At 42.0% G+C, this 19885-nt stretch overlaps 1 protein-coding gene across 3 annotated transcripts in view; it reads left to right on the top strand.

The window, feature by feature from the left end:
• The window catches only part of Wdfy2 (WD repeat and FYVE domain containing 2), a 667747-nt gene that overhangs the window by 54435 nt on the left and 593427 nt on the right, over positions 1–19885 (top strand). The window lies entirely within an intron of this gene.

The raw sequence follows: 19885 nt of genomic DNA, 5'->3' as shown, positions 1-19885 counted from the left end.
CGGTGGACCAAAGTTTACCCACACCGGTAGATAGTTTACAACCTCTTAGGTGCTCCTCCCATTTCGCCCGCTTGTGGTCATCCACAAGCAATCTGACGCGTTGGTTTATATCCCTTATTTGGGGGTCGCCGGGATCGAGCTGTCTTATAAGGTCACGTTCTCTCGCTAGGTTTGCGGCCTCCGCCGGGAAGTGGGGCCAAATTTCGAGAATTCTCCCGGCGGGAATGAAACATGCCGAGGCGGATTCAATGACCTTACGGAAGGCACGCTCCCCTTGGCGGGCATCAGTCGGGATAGAGAGGGCAGCAAAGAGATTGTATGTATGAGATTTATATTCGTCCCACTTTCCTTTTTTGTAGCTTATGAAAGTGCTTTTTTCTGTGACGATGAAGTCGGCGGTACGCTCGAGCGAAATAAGTATAGGCAGGTGGTCGGATGCCAATGTTACCATCGGCTGCCAGTTGACGCAGTTACGAGTTCTGCGCTCACGATTGAGATATCTGGCGAACTGTGACAGCTTCCTACCATACGTGTGGGGGCGTCTCCGTTTATTGTGCAGAACGCCGTTTCTTCTATTTGATCCGCCAACATCTCACCCCTACTGTCCGCCCCCAAATTTGAATGCCATAGATCGTAAGGTGATGATATTAGGGCGGTATCCACTGGGGCAACAGGTGGCAGGAGGGATGTAGATGTTGATGATTTCTAGGTTTGCATCGCCTGACCGGACAGATAGGCCTTGACGTTCTAAGACATTGTCCCTGCGGTCGATGCCAGGATCAAATATATAATATTGCACAGAGTGGTGTATGATAAACGCGAGGCGCCTCCATTTCCGCTCTCGCGATCTTTTCTGTGGACATTATACCCAGAGCAGGTCTGCAATGCAGATCACGCTGTGAGTTTAGTCTCTTGAATCGCAGCAATGCGGATGTTATGCCGCTTCATGAAATCGACTATCTCCGTAATCTTCCCTGTTAGTCTATTACAGTTTAACTGCAGAATTCTGAAGTGCATAGGAGGAGACGTCGCCACTCTGGGGGTAAGTGACGGGTGACTACGCCTGAGTTGAGGAAGGCTAGGATGCAATTGCTGTTTTGGCCCTGGGACTGGGCGTCCTTGGGCAAGCATTGGGGTACCCGGATGATTTGGGTTTGCGACCTGGCAACATGGCGCGATTAAACCCGTCGGGGGGTTGCCGTCGCGGAGACCAGAACATCTAGGAAAGTGGCACCACCCAAGGCAGGAGCTGCATTGGGCGGATGTCGCAAACATATATATTCTGTGCTGACAAACGGTGCAAACGGAGGTAGTGACTAAGATTCTGTTTCCCTGACCTACACGATTGCTGCGGGAAAAGAGGGGTGGGGAGAAGACGGGGGCAGGGGCTGATGCTCAGCATTGCTACCGACTCTACTACGAAGATAGTAGTTATGCTACACTGCTAATTAAGAATCCTAAAAGAGAATTTTATAAAACGAAGCTTGATACTGATTTGCCGGTTAAAAATCTATGGCAAAATTTAAGATCCCTAGGTATCGGGTCAAAAATTAATTCAGGATGCGATTTAAATCCAGATGATATGAACAATTTCTTTCTACAGTCATGCAAAACAAAAAATTACGGAAACTTCAAGATTGATGAAAATTTACTTCATACACAAGAAAATGAATTTCAGTTCAATGCAGTAACAGAGTTTGATGTCATGAGAAGTATGATTGCAATTAAATCGAATGTAGTTGGTGAGGATGGTGTTAGTCTTAGGTTTTTGAAACTGATAATGCAATGCATAGTGCCAACTCTGACTCACATAATTAATTTTTCAATTACAACGTCAACCTTTCCCGAGGCTTGGAAAATAGCAAAGCTCATTCCTGTTGCTAAAAAACCGTCGGCTGCTGTTTCAACAGATTATCGTCCCATAAGTATATTGCCAGTCTTGTCAAAAGTCTGGGAGAAACTAGCGGCTGCCCAAAATTACAGAATATCTTAATGCAAACAGGCTCTTGAGCGAGTTTCAGTCTGGTTACAGACCCTTCCACAGTTGTAATACCGCCATGCTCAAAATTATCGAAGATATCCGCCCTGCCTATGACAGAGGTGAATTAACTGTGCTGGCGCTTTTGGATTTTTCCAAAGCTTTCGACACAGTGGATCACTCTATTCTTTTACTTAAATTAAGCAAATACTACGGATTCTCTGATAGTTCCGTAAGATTGCTTGAAAGTTATCTTAGAGGTCGCTTACAGAAAGTAGTGGTTGGAACTAGCTGCTCGGAGATGAAACGCCTTGATTCAGGGGTGCCACAGGGATCCATTCTCGGTCCAATACTATTTTTATTAATGATATGACCTATATTTCCAAGAGCGTATCGATACATCTGTATGCTGATGATGCTCAGGTATATCTTTCTCGTCCAATTGGCCTATCTGATGATCTGGTGTGCAGAATGAATGAAGACCTTCAGCACATATCTTCATGGGCAAATGACAATAAATTAAATATAAATGCTTCTAAGACCAAGGCTATGTGTTTGGCGTATTCCCGGCAGCTCGTTACGACATTGCCAACTTTATCCTTGCAAGGCCTTGATATTAATTATGAGTCTGTGGTTACGAGCCTTGGATTTAAGTTGAACTCATACCTTGGATGCAAGGACCATGTAAACTATACCTTAAGCAAAATATACTACGTCCTAAGAAAGTTGTGGCATTCAGCAGATCTAATTCCAATTAATGTGAAACTGAAACTGGTGAGAACTCTTATAGTTCCATTGATATCTTTTGGGGGGATCGTTTTTGGAAATATTGACAGTGAGTCACTGAAAAAGCTGCAGCTAGCTTTAAACAGCTGCGCTCGATATATATTTTCTTGGCGGAAATTTGATCATATATAACAGTTTTCCTCCAAAATACTCAATTGCAGTCTCGTGAGCTTTCTGAATTATCGCAATTTGGGGTTCCTGCACGATTTAATCCATAAAAGGCAACCGGAATACCTCTTTAGAAATTTACGTTTTTCAAAATCCGACAGAACTGGCAACCTTATTGTTCCACCCTATAAGTATCTTACATCTTCCAGAACATTCTTTGTCAGTGCTATAAAATTATAAAACTCACTACCAAATGACATTAAAAATGAACGCAATAACAGACGCTTTAAATTGGCTTTATCAGAATTTTTGCAAAATATACATGCATAATATCTTTTCTGAATCAGATTCATTCTTTTATTTTTGTTTCTTATTTTGTTTTATTTTTGTGCTTTCATACAAATATACACACATAGAATAGTTGATATTAATTCTACGATTAGTTTTAATAAACTACTTATTTAACATAATATATATTAAAAATAAATTTAGAAATTCGAAATTTTGTATAAGATCCGAATGTTGATGTACGTTAAGAGACAATAGTCTCACTTGTACAAATTTATTAATAAACTATTGAACTATTGAGTGGTAGCAGCAGCTGTTTGAGTTGTTGTCGCCGTGGGGCGCGAGCAGCAGCGGGTATTTGTTGTGGCTTGCTGAGCAGCAGGGCTGCTGGCAGGTAGCGGGGAGCGCTTAGGCGTAGACTACGGGACGCCCTTGGGCGTGAACAGCAAGGAGCCACAAAAGATTTATAAAAGTTACGTGGACGTCGGGTTTTGGGGTCAAGCCCAGAACAACCTGCCCGATGCAACCATCCCTTACACGTGACACACTGAACAGAGTATGACCGTCCTAAAAAGATTCTTTTCCGGCAGATGCAGCAAAACCATTTCTCAGGACCGGGGTCAGGAGACGGACCCGGATTGGATTCGATACCTTCCCGGAGCAAGAGAATATGGAGCAGTCCTGCTGCAAGGAGCTGCTGGGAGGATGACAATTTGTAGGAGAGAAGCAACAAATTAAATGGGGTTACACTGAAATGACAGTCCTTGGTCGGGAAAAATCCCGAGTCGCTGCGGTTTTTATTCATAACTTCAAAAATGTTATCTGATAATTTTGTTAACTCATTAATATTATCACAACTTGAACTAGCCAACTTCACATTTTTGGGAAGTTTTCTCAACCAAATTCTCTTTAAAATATTTGCACTAAAATTTGAACCCGCTAACAAAATTAATGACCGATAAAACTCAGAGGGCTTGCGATCACACATTTCTGAATCGCTTAAAATTTTGTCTAGCTTTGAATTTTCACTAAGTGAATGTCTTTCTATCAAAACTTTTTTAAGTTCACTAAACTTGTTAGTGGGGCCGTGTGTAGAAGTCCACGAAAGTGGGGAAAGCTTCTGACCGCCATTCACCTGGTAATGGCCAGAGCGATTCTTTTGCATGCGGTTCAAGCAGCTCACTACTGCCGGTCGCTTGCGGCCAAGTATCCTCTGGGTAGCCGCTAAACACCCGTTTAGCGGTGAGCTAATGTGAGAAGGTGACAACCTGGCTAGGCCACTCTGACATAATCGGTTTAAGGGCTAGCCGGGGGAGATCTCATCGGCAGCTTCTGTACAGCTCTAGGTGCGGCTGTAAGCGGGCGTCTGTCTTGGAGCAAGCGGCTCGCTATATAAACGTGCCAAGTAATATTTTCACCTCCGCTGAGCGGGTTGTGCGCTGGGCTTCGGACCCGCCAAGTAAAACCATACTCCAATGAAATATAACAACAAGCCTCAGATAAATTCACTCTCTATTGGTGACGACCATGGCAAACGTTTGAAGGACAATGAATTGAGGGCATGCACATGGAACGCCCGCTCCCTGAATGGGATTGGTGCAGATGCCCGGCTGGTTGATGTCCTCGTAAAAGCAAAATCTGACATCACCGCCATCCAAGAAATGCGTTGGACGAAGCAAGGAAGAAAGAAGATCAAAAATTGTGACATATATTGGAGTGGTCATGCGAATAAGCGCAGTTTCGGCGTCGGATTCGTGGTGGGAGAGAGACTTTGTCGCCAAGTGCTGGCGTTCACGCCTGTTGACGAGCGTCTCGCCGCTATCCGAATAAAAGCAAAATTTTTTAATATATCATTCATCTGCGCCCATGCGCCGACAGAGGAGAAAGACGATGAGGTGAAAGACACTTTTTATGAACAATTAGAACGCACATACAAGCGATGCCCCCGTCATGATATAAAATTCGTGCTTGCCGACTTTAACGCCAGGGTAGGCAAAGATGGTGTTTTTGGCCCTACAGTCGGAAAGTTCAGCCTACACAATGAAACTTCTCGTAACGGACTGAGGCTGATTGACTTTGCCGGTGCTCGAAACATGGTCATATCCAGCACGAGGTTCATGCATAAAAAGATACATCAAGCTACATGGCTGTCTCCTGATCGAAATACTCGCAATCAGATCGACCACGTTGTGATAGACGGACGGCATGCCTCCAGTGTTTTAGATGTGCACACGATCCGAGGACCTAACATCGACTCGGACCATTATCTCGTTGCAGCCAAAATACGCACCCGCCTCAACGCGGCTAAAACCAAGGAACAAAAAACACAAGGAAAGCTAGACGTCGAAAAGCTTCAATCACAACAGACTGCCAATGATTTCGCAACTCGACTCTCACACCTGCTCTCTGAGAGCACAACTCATCCTGAAGGAATACAGGAGCAGTGGGAGCATATCGCCAAAGCACTTCGTACTGCCGCCGAGGAAAAAATTGGTTACCGGCGGCCACGAAAAAACAACTGGTACGATGAAGAATGCCGCGTTGCAACCGAAAGAAGGGACGCTGCCTACAGGGCTACGTTAAAAGCGAGCGCGACAAGAGAAGTGTTTGAACGCTATCGTGAGTTGAAAAAGGAAGCGAGACGCCTTTTCAGGAAGAAAAAAGCAGAAGCAGAAAGGCGTGAGTGCGAGGAGCTTGAACTGCTAGCCACCAGGAATAACGCCCGAAAATTCTACCAAAAAATGCGGCGACAGACGGAAGGTTTTAAGACCGGGGCAAACTCCTGTAGGAATGAAAACGGCGACCTTGTAACTGATGTCCAGAGAGTGCTTAGATTATGGAGGGAATACTTCTCTGCTCTCCTAAATGGAGGCAGCAATTCACCGCGCAGAGATGAAGAACCCGATCTCGCAATCGATGATGATGGAATATATGTCCCCCCGCCCGATTATGACGAAGTTAGAATAGGAATAATACTAGGTTCAAACACACACCAAATTGGCAATTTATACTATTTGGGCAATTTATTACGCAATTTATCATATAATAAATTGTAATAATAAATTGCCAATTTAAAAAAAATTGCGTAATAAATTGTTTCAAACTGCAAATACAACCTTGTAAAGTGTGTTTATTGAGTAGATTTCAACGTCAGTTGCGCATGGCTGAACTATATGGTTGGCTGATCTCATCAGCTGATTTTATGTCTTTCATTTCACTGGAGTAGGGTTTGTCAAAAGAAGATGGCAAACTCAAAATGAAACCAAAACATTGAACACATTTTCTTACAACACACAAAAATTTCAAAGTTTTATGTTTTCATTCCATTTCATTCGCCTAATACCAACACGCACATTTTGACAGTCTGAACAAAGGTATGTTGTAGCTGTAGAGATGAGCCAACCAGCTATCAAATTACTATTGTGTAAGCTAAATCGAGTTGTATGAACAGCACTCAATTCAAATCGAAATTTCCTCAATTTATTTTTCTGTTTGAACATAGTATAACCAGATTGAAAAACAACAAGGCCGTGGGCGCTGATGGATTGTCTGCGGAGCTATTCAAGTTCGGCGGCGAGGAGTTGGTAAGGCGCATGCAGCAGCTTCTTAGCTAAATATGGGCGGACGAAAGCATGCCCGACGGTTGGAATCTAAGTGTTCTTTGCCCAGTCCACAAGAAGGGGGATACTGCAAAATGCACCAACTATCGTGGAATCAGCCTTCTTAATATCGCATATAAGGTCCTTTCAAGTGTATTGTGCTAAATATTGAAGCCCACCGTGAACCGGCTGATTGGAACTTATCAGTGCGGCTCAGACCTGGTAAATCTACCATCGACCAGATTTTCACAATGCGCCAAATCTTGGAAAAAAACCGTGAAAAGAGAATCGACACACATCACCTCTTCGTCGACTTTAAAGCCGCCTTCGACAGCACGAAAAGGAGCTGCCTATATGCCGCTATGTCTGAATTTGGTTTCCCCGCAAAACTTATACGGCTGTGCAAAATGACGTTGAGCAACACCATCAGCTCAGTCAGAATTGGGAAGGACCTCTCCGAGCCGTTCGAAACTAAACGAGGTTTCAGACAGGGTGACCCCCTATCGTGCGATTTCTTTAATTTGATGCTGGAGAAAATTATACTAGCTGCTGAACTTAACCGCACTGGAACAATATACTATAAAAGCGTGCAATTACTGGCATATGCTGATGACATTGATATCATCGGCCTAAACACCCGCGCTGTTAGTTCTGCTTACTCCAAACTGGAAAAAGAAGCGGTAAAGATGGGTTTGATGGTGAATGAGGACAAAACGAAGTACCTGCTGTCATCGAGCAAAGAGTCAGCGCATGTGCGACTTGGCAACCACGCTACTGTTGGCAGCCATAATTTCGAAATAGTAAAAGACTTCGTTTATTTGGGAACCAGCATCAACACTAGCAACAACATCAGCACTGAAATCCAGCGAAGAATCAATCTTGCCAATAAATTCTACTTTGGACTAGGTAGGCATTTGAAAAGTAAAGTCCTCTCTCGGTGAACGAAAATCATACTCTCCAAGTCTCTTATCGTACCCGTCCTGGTATATGGGGCAGAAGCATGGACCATGACAACAGCAGATGAAGCGGCTTTGGGAGTGTTCGAGAGAAAAGTTCTTTGGATATTTTCATAAAAGAATCTGTTACTGAAACAACAAAATATGGAAACTCAACCTTGGCCCCAAAATCTTTCGATTTATATTGTAACGAATTTACTGAAATTACTCTTATTTGCAACCTTCTACTACCGTTCGTATCGCTAAACTGTTGAATAAATAATTCCAATATTGAATAATGCAAAATGGCCTTTATTAGAGTACTTCACAATAACACTTATACTTCGCAACCAATAGCGTGCTTAAATCAAACTGTTTACTGCTTACTCAGCTTTAACTCCTTTTATACTCTGTGATGTCTCGTTCGCATACTTCTCGGTGTTTCTTCTTCTAGAATTTACTACTTGTTTACCAGCTATAAACTACAGATGCACGTTTATAGCTTCTCATATGCGCGTGTATATGTGGGTGATACTTTGACCGATGATTGCATACTTTTGTGAGTATCTCAGATATATGCATGTGTTTGTGCATATCTCTCTGCTTCTTGTATGTACATATGTGACATAATGATTGATTTGTTTATGTAGATACAAGTGACTGCCTAGTATCGGCTTAGAGATGATAGTATGTATGTGATGGCCAAAGTTAAAGGACCGATATCACAGCAACCTACGTGCCCGATACTGATGAATATTATTGTTGAAACACTTTTCCCGGCGCAAGATCGCTGGACTTATCCAAGCGAGGATCTAGAAAGTACGGAGCGCCTACAGCTGACTCTAGAAAGACCAGGTGGCTTATCGAATAGTCAATATGGATTTCGCAAATCAAGATCCACCGTAGATGCAATACAAACAGTCGTCAATATACCTAGAGAAGCTATCTCTGGAGGCAAAAATAAAAGGAAGTTCTGTGCACTGATTATGTTGGACATCAAGAATGCTTTTAACACTGCGAACTGGATGCAGATAATGGCAGCGCTGCAAAGCTTCGGCACTCCAGCTTACTTACGCAGAATTATAGGTAGCTATCTTAAAGACAGAGTACTTCTTTTTGACACGGATCAAGGAGCAAAAGAGTACAAAATCACAGGAGGCGTCCCACAGGGATCTGTTCTTGGTCCAACGCTTTGGAATGTAATGTATGACGGGGTGCTAAAGATTGATCTACCAGAAAACACGCAAATTGTGGGATATGCTGATGATATTGCAGTGGTAGTAGTGGCCAAGAAACTGGACCTGCTTCAAGCATTATGTAATGACGCCGTAGCAAGAATAAAGGAATCGCTGACCAATACAGGACTGGAGTTGGCTAGCCAAAAGACGGAAGTGGTATTAGTAAGCTCCAAACGGTCGGCGAACGAGTTAGTCTTAACTGTCGGGGATCATCAAATCACCTCAAAGGATTCCTTAAAATACTTAGGAGTGCACATTGACTCTAAGTTAACTTTCAAAGAGCACTTCAGAGCGGTGGGGGAGAAAATTACCAAAGTTAATGGATCACTTATGCGAATAATGCCTTACATTGGTGGTCCGAGCGAAGCTATACGTCAGCTATTGTCCACAGTAACCAGCTCAATAATACTATACGCAGCACCAGTGTGGTATGGATCTAAACAGACCCATCAAAAATATATATTAGCAGCGTACCGACTTGCTTCTTTAAGAATAGCAAGTGCTTATCGGACGGTGTCCGACGACGCGATCCTGGTTCTAACCCGGAAAATCCCAGTGGACTTACTGGCAAGCGAAATGGCCGATCTGTATAACACTAATATCGAGCGACCATCTGAATAAGACAAGAAAAGAGCAAGGACACAAACAATAGCTAAGTGGCAAGAACGGTGGGAGGCCTCGAGTACAGGGCGTTGGACTTTCACACTAGTTTGGAACGTAACTCAATGGAATGAGCGGAAGCACGGCGAACTGAACTACCATCTCACGCAGATAATGGGTGGACATGGCGGTTTCAAAGAGTATTTATGGAAGCGTAGGATAGAGGAAGATCCTCATTGCCCAATGTGTAAACGCAGAACACGTCATGTTCTACTACCCCCGTTTCCACGAAGAAAGACTCACCTTGCATGGAGTCTTTGGGGAGGAACCTACCACGAGAAATTTAGTTTCACATATGTGCAACAGGAAAGAATGCTGGACTGCAGTGGGCAAAATGGCATTTATAGTAATGACACGCCTGATGGATGCTGAGAGGGAGCGCAGAGAAATGCGCATGCGAAGCAGTGGCGATTAAATGGACACTCAGAGCAAATAGCGGGAACCTGGACGCAGGGACAACAGTAGGTTCTTAAAAAATGAGAAATATGGAACGCCACCCTGAAGTAATGCGAAAGTGGTGCCGGGGTGGGCGACGGTTCCAGAACGGGGCTGGTTTTTAGTCTACGGACACACGGTTGCTGCGACGGCAGCAATTATGGCGCATTAGGCATTTTTCAGCCTCCCCGCAAAAAAAAAAAAAAAAAAAAAAGTATGCCTTAGTGTTGCTAATATTCGTTACACTGCCCTCCACCTAAGTCTGATCGTCCCGATCAGACAAATCTCTCCATCTAACCGCTGCTAGCATCTCTAAATGAACCACCTTCTACTTCGTGGTTTCCCAATGGTTTGTCTGCGGTAGATGGTATCACTGATCTTCTTCACAACTTTGTACGGGCCTTGCCAACTGCACCAAAATTTGGATGGAACACATTTCCGCCGGTTAGGGTTGTATAGCAGTACCAAATCTCCCTCCCGGAAACCTTCCGAATTATTGTTCTTGTCGTACCTGTGTTTCATCCTAGTACTCACTACCCTGGGCCGTACCCTCACACTCTGTTCTTTGGCCATTGAAGAACTACTTCGCAGAGCTTGATCTTGACGGATTGACTCTGCATCATCATTATCGTCTTGACGTTTCACAACAGTAGTGCGCGCTGGGTTGAAACCACCCTTGCATTCTTTCTGGGAAATTCTTTCGTTCGTTTTAGTGCATCCATTAGGGTTTGTCAATGCCAGTGTTTTTCTCGCGGGCTCCTTAGGTTTTGATTTGTTTGGCCCATTCATTCCATCAACCTTTGCCCGCTTTACTTCCTTTGACTTTTGTGGTCTCTGTTGAATCTCCTCCACCAGCACTCGCTTACTGCTGAACCCTTTCTCAAAACTGAAGTTGAGTGGTATATCCTGGTTATTATAGCACATAATCCTTCTCTGCATGTCGATTCTTATGTCATGGTCAACTAAGAAGTCCACTCCTAATATGACTTCATCAACAATCTCTGCCACAACGAATTTGTGTAGAACCATGACCTTCCCAATTAAGACTTCACATATCACTTCTCCCTGGACTTGGTTATACTCGCCAGTAACCGTACGCAACCTTGCTCCCGGTAATGGCTTTACTCTCCTGTTGGCCAAATCAGATCGGATTAAGGAATAAGATGCGCCCGTATCTACAGTCAGTACATGCTCCTTGCCATCCACATTTCCTTTGACGGTAAGACTGCTCGAGTTTCTTCCAATTTGGGAGATAGATATCACAGAACATTCAATAGCTGGGGCAAGTTTTCGATCTTTACATCTGACTCGCTCTTGCTTATCTCCTCCAGCTTTACGTTTACGACCAGCCAAGTTGGAACCACCAGGACCGGTGCTGCAATGACGAGCAATGTGACCTGGGTTGCCGCACTTGAAACACTTCATAACTCCGTCATTTTTCTGTTGTGATCCCTTCAGCGCCTCCAAAATTGTGTTCACCCAGTCTGGCCTTTCCACTTCCACACGGCGTGCTTTGAAAACTAGCTTACACAGAAGCGACGCTGTTTCCTGAATTAGAGCATGTGATACCGTTTCTGCGAATGTAGGTTTTGGGTTTGCGTATGTCGCTCGCTTCGTTTCGACATCCCGTATTCCATTAATAAAGCTCTGAATTTTCACCTTTTCGGTGTATTCCACGGGTGTGTTCCCACTCGCCAAATGTGCCAGCCATTCAACATCCGACGCAAACTCTTTCAATGTTTCACCAGCCCTCTGGAAGCGGTTCAGTAACTCCATTTGGTATATCTGTCTCCTATACTCGGTTCCGTATCGTCTCTCTAGAGCGCCCATCAATGCTTCATAACAGTTCCGTTGGCCCCTGGAATCGTTTGTAAGATTTCCGCTGCACGCCCTTTCAATGCCACGAAAAGTGCAGCAACTTTATCTTCCGCATTCCAGTTGTTCACTGCTGACGTCTTCTCAAACTGAAGCTTCAATACCTGGAAAGGAACAAAACCGTCAAAGGATGGAGTTTTTACCTTCGGATTAGATGTTGAAGTGATTGGGCGGTTCAATTGTAATTCCTGGATCGTATCTTTCAAAGCATCCATCTCTGCCTCTATTTTATCCTGTCGACCACTGAAGCCTTCATGAAACTGGGTTAGTTTTTCTTCCATATGCGCTTCCAGCTTAGATGATATACGGACTTCCTCCTCTTCTAGTTGTATGGAGATCGGAGATGATATCTGTGCTGAAATGTGTGCCGACATTTCGTAAATACGCATCTCCTGTGCTTCAATCTTAGATGTTATTCGTGTCTCTTGGGATTCCATCTGTGATGACATATACGTTTTCTGTTCTTCCAGTTGAGATGATATTTGTGACGACATTTCGACGTGTCTCCTGTGTTTTCAATTGTGATGCCATATATGTCTTCTGTTCTACAAGTTGAGATCACATCTGTCGATGTTTCGTTTTTCTCTTCAATCTTTGTTGTTGCCTCGTCCTCATCAGGATGAAAGACATCATCGTCCACATTAATTCCTTCGGACTCTATAGCGTCTCGTAGTCGTGCCTGAAGTTCGAGTTTATTGCCGGTTGTATTCAATCCACGGCACTTCAACTCCTTCTTCAGTTGCTGGATCCTCAATTCACTCAACTTTGCCATGTCCAAGTTGTATTGGCAATCTTCGGAATTTATTCAACAATTCCTCTTCTGACACCAATTGTAACGAAATTACTGAAATACCTCTTATTTGCAACCTTCTACTAACGTTCGTATCGCTAAACTGTTGAATAAATAATTCCAATATTCAATAATGCAAATGGCCTTTATTAGATTACTTCACAATAACACTTATACTTCGCAACCAATAGCGTGCTTAAATCAAACTGTTTACTGCTTACTCAGCTTTAAATCCTTTTATACTCTGTGATGACCTCGTAAATGAGTTAAAGCTCCTTGAAGAAGGCATTGATATTATGACGAGAAGTGGAATTAAAAAAGTTCATTTAATATTTGGTTTAGTAGTAGGCGACAATATAGCCCTTAATAGCATAATGGGGTTTGTTCAATCTTTCAACTCTAAGAGATATTGTCGGGTTTGCACTAGGACTAAAGACCAAATGAGAAACGATGTATGAGAAAAACAAGAAGCTTTGAGAAATGAAGAAAACTATTTCAAAGACGTATCAGAAAATAATTATCAAGAAACCGGAATAATTTTAATGTGACCGAAAATTTTTCTTTTGATTTAATGCATGACGTTTTCGATGATGTTTGTAATGTTTTTCTAAGCTTCATTAGAGATAAAGCATTAAAACCCAAACATCATTTCCTTGTGCAAGTTAAGGTATTCTACTGCTGGCTTTGGTGTGAAAGAGTTTTCTTTGAGATTTTTGATGAGTTTGAAAATGTAAAATGTAAAATGAAAATTTTTGAAATTTCCTGGTAGAATAAAACTATTACTGAACAACAAAAGATCTCCATACAATTTTTTAATAAAATTATTATTTGGCGCCCAACGTGGGGCTATCTTAAAGTTTTCTTTTCAAAGGATTATAAAATCCTAGATGTGAAACTCCGTTTCGCTTTGTGAAAAATAAAATAGTGACTATTAAAAGGATCATAAAATCCTAAATATTTCTATTGAAACTTTTCTTAAAAAAAGTGAAATAAAATAATTCCATAAATTTTGAACGTGCAAAAGGATCATAAGATCCTATAAGCCGCATCATTCATAATCCATAAACAACAAGCAATTTTTAACGGAGAAAAGAAGTAAGGCAGCGCTCGAATCCTGAAAAGCAATTGCCGATTCCTATAGCATATCCTTAAAAACATTGCCGATTCTTATAGGCAAAGGAAAATATATTCCAGACGGGTTAGTCTTTAACGGAAGGAAATGAAAATAATACAAAAAAACTAGCATCCTTCAATAAATTTATAATCTTCAATCAAATAACATTTTAATCGATCAAGTACCTATATCTAAAAATAAAATATAAACTGTAAGTAGATATCAAAATTGATGTGGCTATTTGATTTAAATATTTGAATTTATTATGAGGGCATAAAAAGTCCTATTTAAAAAAAATATTACCCTTTGATTTATATGCGATTTTGAATGATTTTTTGTTTATGAAAACCATTCTAGGGATTGTTTTTATAAATTTTTTTTTTTTTTACAAAGGATCCTTTTCGACTTTACTTAGAAAAAAATAGAATACTTAAATTACATATAATTTGTAATTTAAATAATTTAAATTATTTGTGTAATAATTTAGGATAGTTTGGTTTAATAAAATGAGTATAACACGGGAACAGGTATTGGAAATAATTAAGGTAGCAAGTGATAATACTAGACAGGAGTTAGATAACAAAATAGAGGCAAGTGAAAATGCTAGGCGAGAATTAGCGGCTAAACTAGATTCGCTTACTTTGGCGCTTGGGCGATTAGAGGTACCAAATGTAGAGGCTTACAAGCCAGTGGAAATAATTTCTACAATTGATTCAGGGAACTGTAGTTTAGATTTAGTTAAATCTTTACCGGAGTTTGCTCGTGATGGTTCATGTTATCCAGCATGGCGTTCTGCTGCGAATTTCGCAATCAAATATTACCCTAAGGGATCAGAAAAATATTACGTAGCTGTAGGTATACTTAGAAATAAAATTACTGGTTCCGCCAACATGACGTTGTCATCTTTCAATACTGTTTTAAATTTTGGGGCGATCATTGAAAGGCTGGATCAGACGTACGCAGATAAAAGACCCATATACATATGTTCTTGAAAATGAGCTGAGTATCCTTAGGCAGGGTAGTCTATCTATTGCAGAGTATTATGATAAGGTTGAGGAGCATTTAATTCTGATAATTAACAAGCATATAATGACTTACAGTAACAATAATGAAGTAATAGACGCGCTAAATGAAAAAGCCAGAGAAAACGCTCTACGTGTTTTCATCTCTGGGCTCCGTCGTCCTTTATGTGATATCCTTTTTTCATCAAGGCCAAAGGACCTCCCTACTGCATTAGCCATTGCTAAGGAATTAGAATGGACTCATAAACGGTACGACTTTGCAAACACTTTTGCTATAGGTAATATGATATAACCTAACAATTTCCGTCCACCTGTAACTCTGAGTAAACGTAGTCCGTTAACAGGTTCAAATTTTAAAAATAAACTGCAGCAAATGGAAGTGGACCCAGGGTCATCATTTTATAAGCAAAGGACAGGAGGAAATGGTTTTCTAACTCCAAGTCGGAATGTTAATTCTGCTCACCCGTCAAATATCGCTCATCCTGAGCAATTGCCGAATCGATTAGTACCATGTAAACGCCCTAGGGAACTATCTGGCTCTTTTGAGAGGCCTTTGGAAAAAATTCAACGTATAAATTATATGCCTGACAAAACTGATCAGTTTTGTGATGAACTTAATTATAATGAAAATAATATTGGTGGGATTGAATTAGACGATAAAGAATCCCAAATTCAAGCTTCAGATTTTAGTGATGAGATAAATTTTTTATACTAAATTCGCTCCTGCCATACATTATTAAAAAAATGGTGAATGGACAGGAGCCTCGTTTCTTAATTGATACTGGTACATCGAAGAACTATATTAAACATTTTTAATTTCTTCGTGGAGTTAAATTAGTAAAACATCCGTTTAGATTAAAATCAATAAATGGAGTCAATTTAATAAATCAAAAGTGTCTAGTTAATTTACTTGATCATACTTCAACGTTTTACTTGTTTGAAACATTAAACACGTTTGACGGTATTATAGGATATGACTTTTTAAGAGAAATTGATGCGAAAATTTATACAGAAAGTGGATATTTGTGTTATCGAAATGGTAGAGTTGCAATCGAACAGCTTAATTTTAATCAAGTTAACCTGATTACGATAACAGAAGATTCAGTTCCGGAACATGTACGTAATCATTTCAGAGAAATTATAAATAAAATTTTAATGCTTTCGCGAATCCAAACGGAGCCTTGCCTTTTTATACAAATGTAGTAGCTAAAATACGTACAGTAACAGATGATCCTATTTATTGTAGAGGTTATCCTTATCCTATGTCTGCTGCGGATTTCATTAATAATGAAATACTTAGCCTTCTAAAAGATGGCATAATTAGAAAATCGTGTTCTCCATATAATTCTCCAATACACGTTGTTTACGCGGCGTAGGCTGCCACCCGTCCCATCTACCTCTTGTACATACGTATATCTATGAATTTATTTATAACCCGTAGTTTGTATAATATTCAGTTACATTGAATTGTATTGTACATATTGAATTATATATTACATTGAATTATATCCTATTATACTCCCCAAAAGCAATGAATATAACTTAACGTTAAATTTCTCACTGGGAATCCTCATGGACGTGTGGCAGCCTCCACCGCGTAAATCCATCAAATTAAATTCGCCGCAAGTACAGGATGGCGATCCGGCATGATCGCCACCTGTCAGAAAACCACCACCTTTTGTATCATCTTTCAAATTGTCATTGTTGTCTTCTAAACCATAAAAATCAGCATCTTGTGCATTTCTGCTAAACAACTTTATAAAGTCGCGATTTTTTGATTTGCTTTCGTGAAAAACAACATTTTTGCTTTGTGATCAAGTTTTCTGAGTAAATACTATTGTCATAGTTTACATAGTTTGTGCTAAAAGGCCTTTTTGTTATAATAATAATAATATAAATTGGCGAGAAGCTGCATTGTATATAAATATCAAAGGCGCAATTCTAGTACCGAATCGCCGTAATTTGTGCTTATTGGAATTGAATATCAAATATAGGTCAAAGTCTTGAAAAGGCGTGAGGACTAAAATAATTTTACATATCTTTTACTCAACGCTGACGGAATTTTTATTGTGCGGTGAGTTTTTACACACAACTGGTTTACATACTTCAAGATTTGAAGGTAGAAGCCGCCACTTGGGAGTCGATTTATTGCTGCAGTTCAATTGTTTAAGAGTGGTGATTTTGGTTAATCTCCCCCCCAACCGGTTATCAAAGGTGACTACAGCATTCCTCTCGTTCTGGTCAGTTGTCACCAGCTTGCAACCATCAGCGGCCATCCAGCCATACCATCTTACATTACCCGTAAATGGTCCCACCTCAAGCTAGCAGACCAGAATTCTCAGAACCCATCCTAAATTGATTTGGTGTTAGGCAGCGATCTCATCCCTAAAATCATGCTAAATGGCATAGAAAAGATCTCGCCCACACTGCTAGCCCAAAACACAATATTTTGCTGGATAATAAGTGGCCACATACCCGAAAAGGTCGGATCACACTCCTCTCAAGCGTAGGAAGTGACGAATGTCCAGCTGAATAAGCAGCTAAGGCAATTCTGGGAAATCGAAGAAATACCCAGATGGCGAGTGGAAACCCCAGAAGATAAAATGTGCGAAGACTTTTATCAAAGCACAACAACTCGCATGGATGACGGTCGATATATGGTTCGGCTCCCCTTTAAACCAACATTCCCGAACGAAATCGACCTAGGCCAATCCCGTACTGCAGCCCTTCGACAGTTCTACGGTATGGTCGTGCCCTCTCAAAATAGGGCGATCTGAAGCAGTAATACGACCAGGTACTCGAAGAATATCTGTCCCTAGGCCGCATGGAAGAATGCAGTCCCAATGAAATAGAATCCCTGGGTAAATACTGTTCGTTCTATCTCCATCACCATGCGGTCGTAAGGCCAGACAAGAAGACAAAAAAAGTCAGAGTTGTGTTCAACGCCTCTAAAAAGTCGGGTTCCGGTCACTCCCTCAACGATGTCTTATGTACCGGACCAACCCTCCAACCCGATCTCCGACTTATGTTCTTGAAATGGCGAACATATAAATATGTGTTTAATGGCGATGTAGAGAAAATGTACCGCCAAACTCTCTTACACCCCGATGACCGAGAATACCAACGGATAATATTCCGAACCCCCGAACACAGTCCAATAAAGGGCTACAAGTTAAAAACGGTCACCTTCGGGGTTAACTGCGCGCCTTTCCTGGCTATTCGCACTCTACACGAGCTGTCGAAAGATATAGCCTATTCCCACCCAGGCGCAGCCCCAATACTAAAATCCGAGACGTATGTTGACGATATTTTATCTGGCAGTCATGATCTCCAATCAGCCGAGCAATCCCTAACAGAGACTAAAGGCGCACTCAATTCAGCCGGCTTTCCCCTAAAAAAGATCACGGCAAACCATCCCGACATCCTCCAAAAAATATCGAAAACTGATCTGTTGGAAACAAATTTTCCCGAGTTCGAAAAGACTAGCACCGCCAAGAGCCTGGGCATCCAGTGGAACGCCTTAACGGACACATTCTCGTATACCGTCGACTCAAATCCGGCATCCACTTCAGCCACGAAGCGGCAAATTCTCTCCTCCATAGCAAAACTTTTCGATCACGTAGGGTGGCTAACGCCAATCATGATACAGGCCAAAATATTGGTGCAAGAATTGTGGCTAGACGGGACCGAGTGGTACGAGGAGGTTAAACCCATCCGTCTAGTCAAATGGGCGCAGTTCTCTCAAAATCTTCCCTCTATCTCAGCCACCAAATACCCCGATGGATGAATTTTGCGCCCGATGAATATGTTGAGCTCCATGGATTCTGCGACGCCTCAGAAAAGGCTTATTGCGCAACTCTTTACCTAATGAGTACCGTCGGTACTCAGGTCCATTCTCACCTTATAGTGTCCAAAGGCAAAGTGGCTCCTCTCAAAACTATTAGTCTGCCACGCCTGGAGCTATGCGGAGCGCTATTATTAGCAAAATTAGTCGCAGTAGTCCAACCCCATCTCGGGCTAAGTCAAAAAAAAATTAATTATGTGGTCCGATTCTGAAATCGTGCTAGCCTGGCTGGAAAAGCCACCCCACTCTTGGAAAACATACGCCTCCAAACAAACAGCGCAGATTATAGACCTCATTGGAAATGTCCCTTGGCGACATGTGCAAAGCAAAGACAACCCCGCGGATCTTGGAAAAAGATGTAGCCCCGACGATCTCGCTAACTCATCGCTATGGTGGAATGGTCCAGAGTGGCTTTCCCGACCCCCCGAGGACTGGTCAACACCAACGGCCAGGAATATTATACCCTCCCGAACTTCACCGAGTCGAAGCACTGCATGCAGCGGAAGAGCCAGAAGATGTCTTAGCACGGTTTTCCTCCTATCCCCGCGCCTTACGCGTAACAGCGTACGCGTTGAAATTTATAACTCGGCTTAGAAATGCTGTAGGAGGCAATCGTACCCCTAACGATCCCGGCCTCTCTTACGCCGACGTCATGCGCGCGAAAATCCGTCTGCTGAGCTTGACTCAGTCGAGGTTACTCGCTTCCGAAAGAGCTTCCCTCAAAAATTCAAAACCAATCGGAAAGCGAAGCCCCCTACTGGCACTTGACCCCTTCCTGGACACAAACGGGATTCTCCGTGCCAACGGATGATTAGTAAACGCCGACATGACCTACAATGAGTGTCATCCCATAATTCTCCCCGAAAAGGCTCGATTTACTGCCCTCTATATACGGTTTCTGCATGAGACCTCCCTCCATGCGGACATCCGCCTCCTGCAACAAGCTATGAGGCAAGAGTTCTATACTCCCCGACTCAAACCTCAGTTAAAAAAATGTGTTTCACAAACAACAAACGCGATCACAAATAATGGCAGCCTTGCCCCCCGAAAGATGTAGATGTTTCCCCCTTTTCACCACGACTGGTGTAGACTTAGCTGGCCCGTTTCAGATAAAGGCTTCTATGCTCCGGTCTCCCAAGATAATGAAAGGCTATGTGGCCGTTTTAATACGTTAATTTGAGTATAAAAAATTATGGTGACTATTGAATTGTGA

The sequence above is a fragment of the Eurosta solidaginis genome, chromosome 2 (genome assembly GCF_040869045.1).
Source record: "Eurosta solidaginis isolate ZX-2024a chromosome 2, ASM4086904v1, whole genome shotgun sequence".
NCBI classification, from domain to species: domain Eukaryota; kingdom Metazoa; phylum Arthropoda; class Insecta; order Diptera; family Tephritidae; genus Eurosta; species Eurosta solidaginis.
This window is presented reverse-complemented; position numbering and strand designations above follow the sequence as displayed.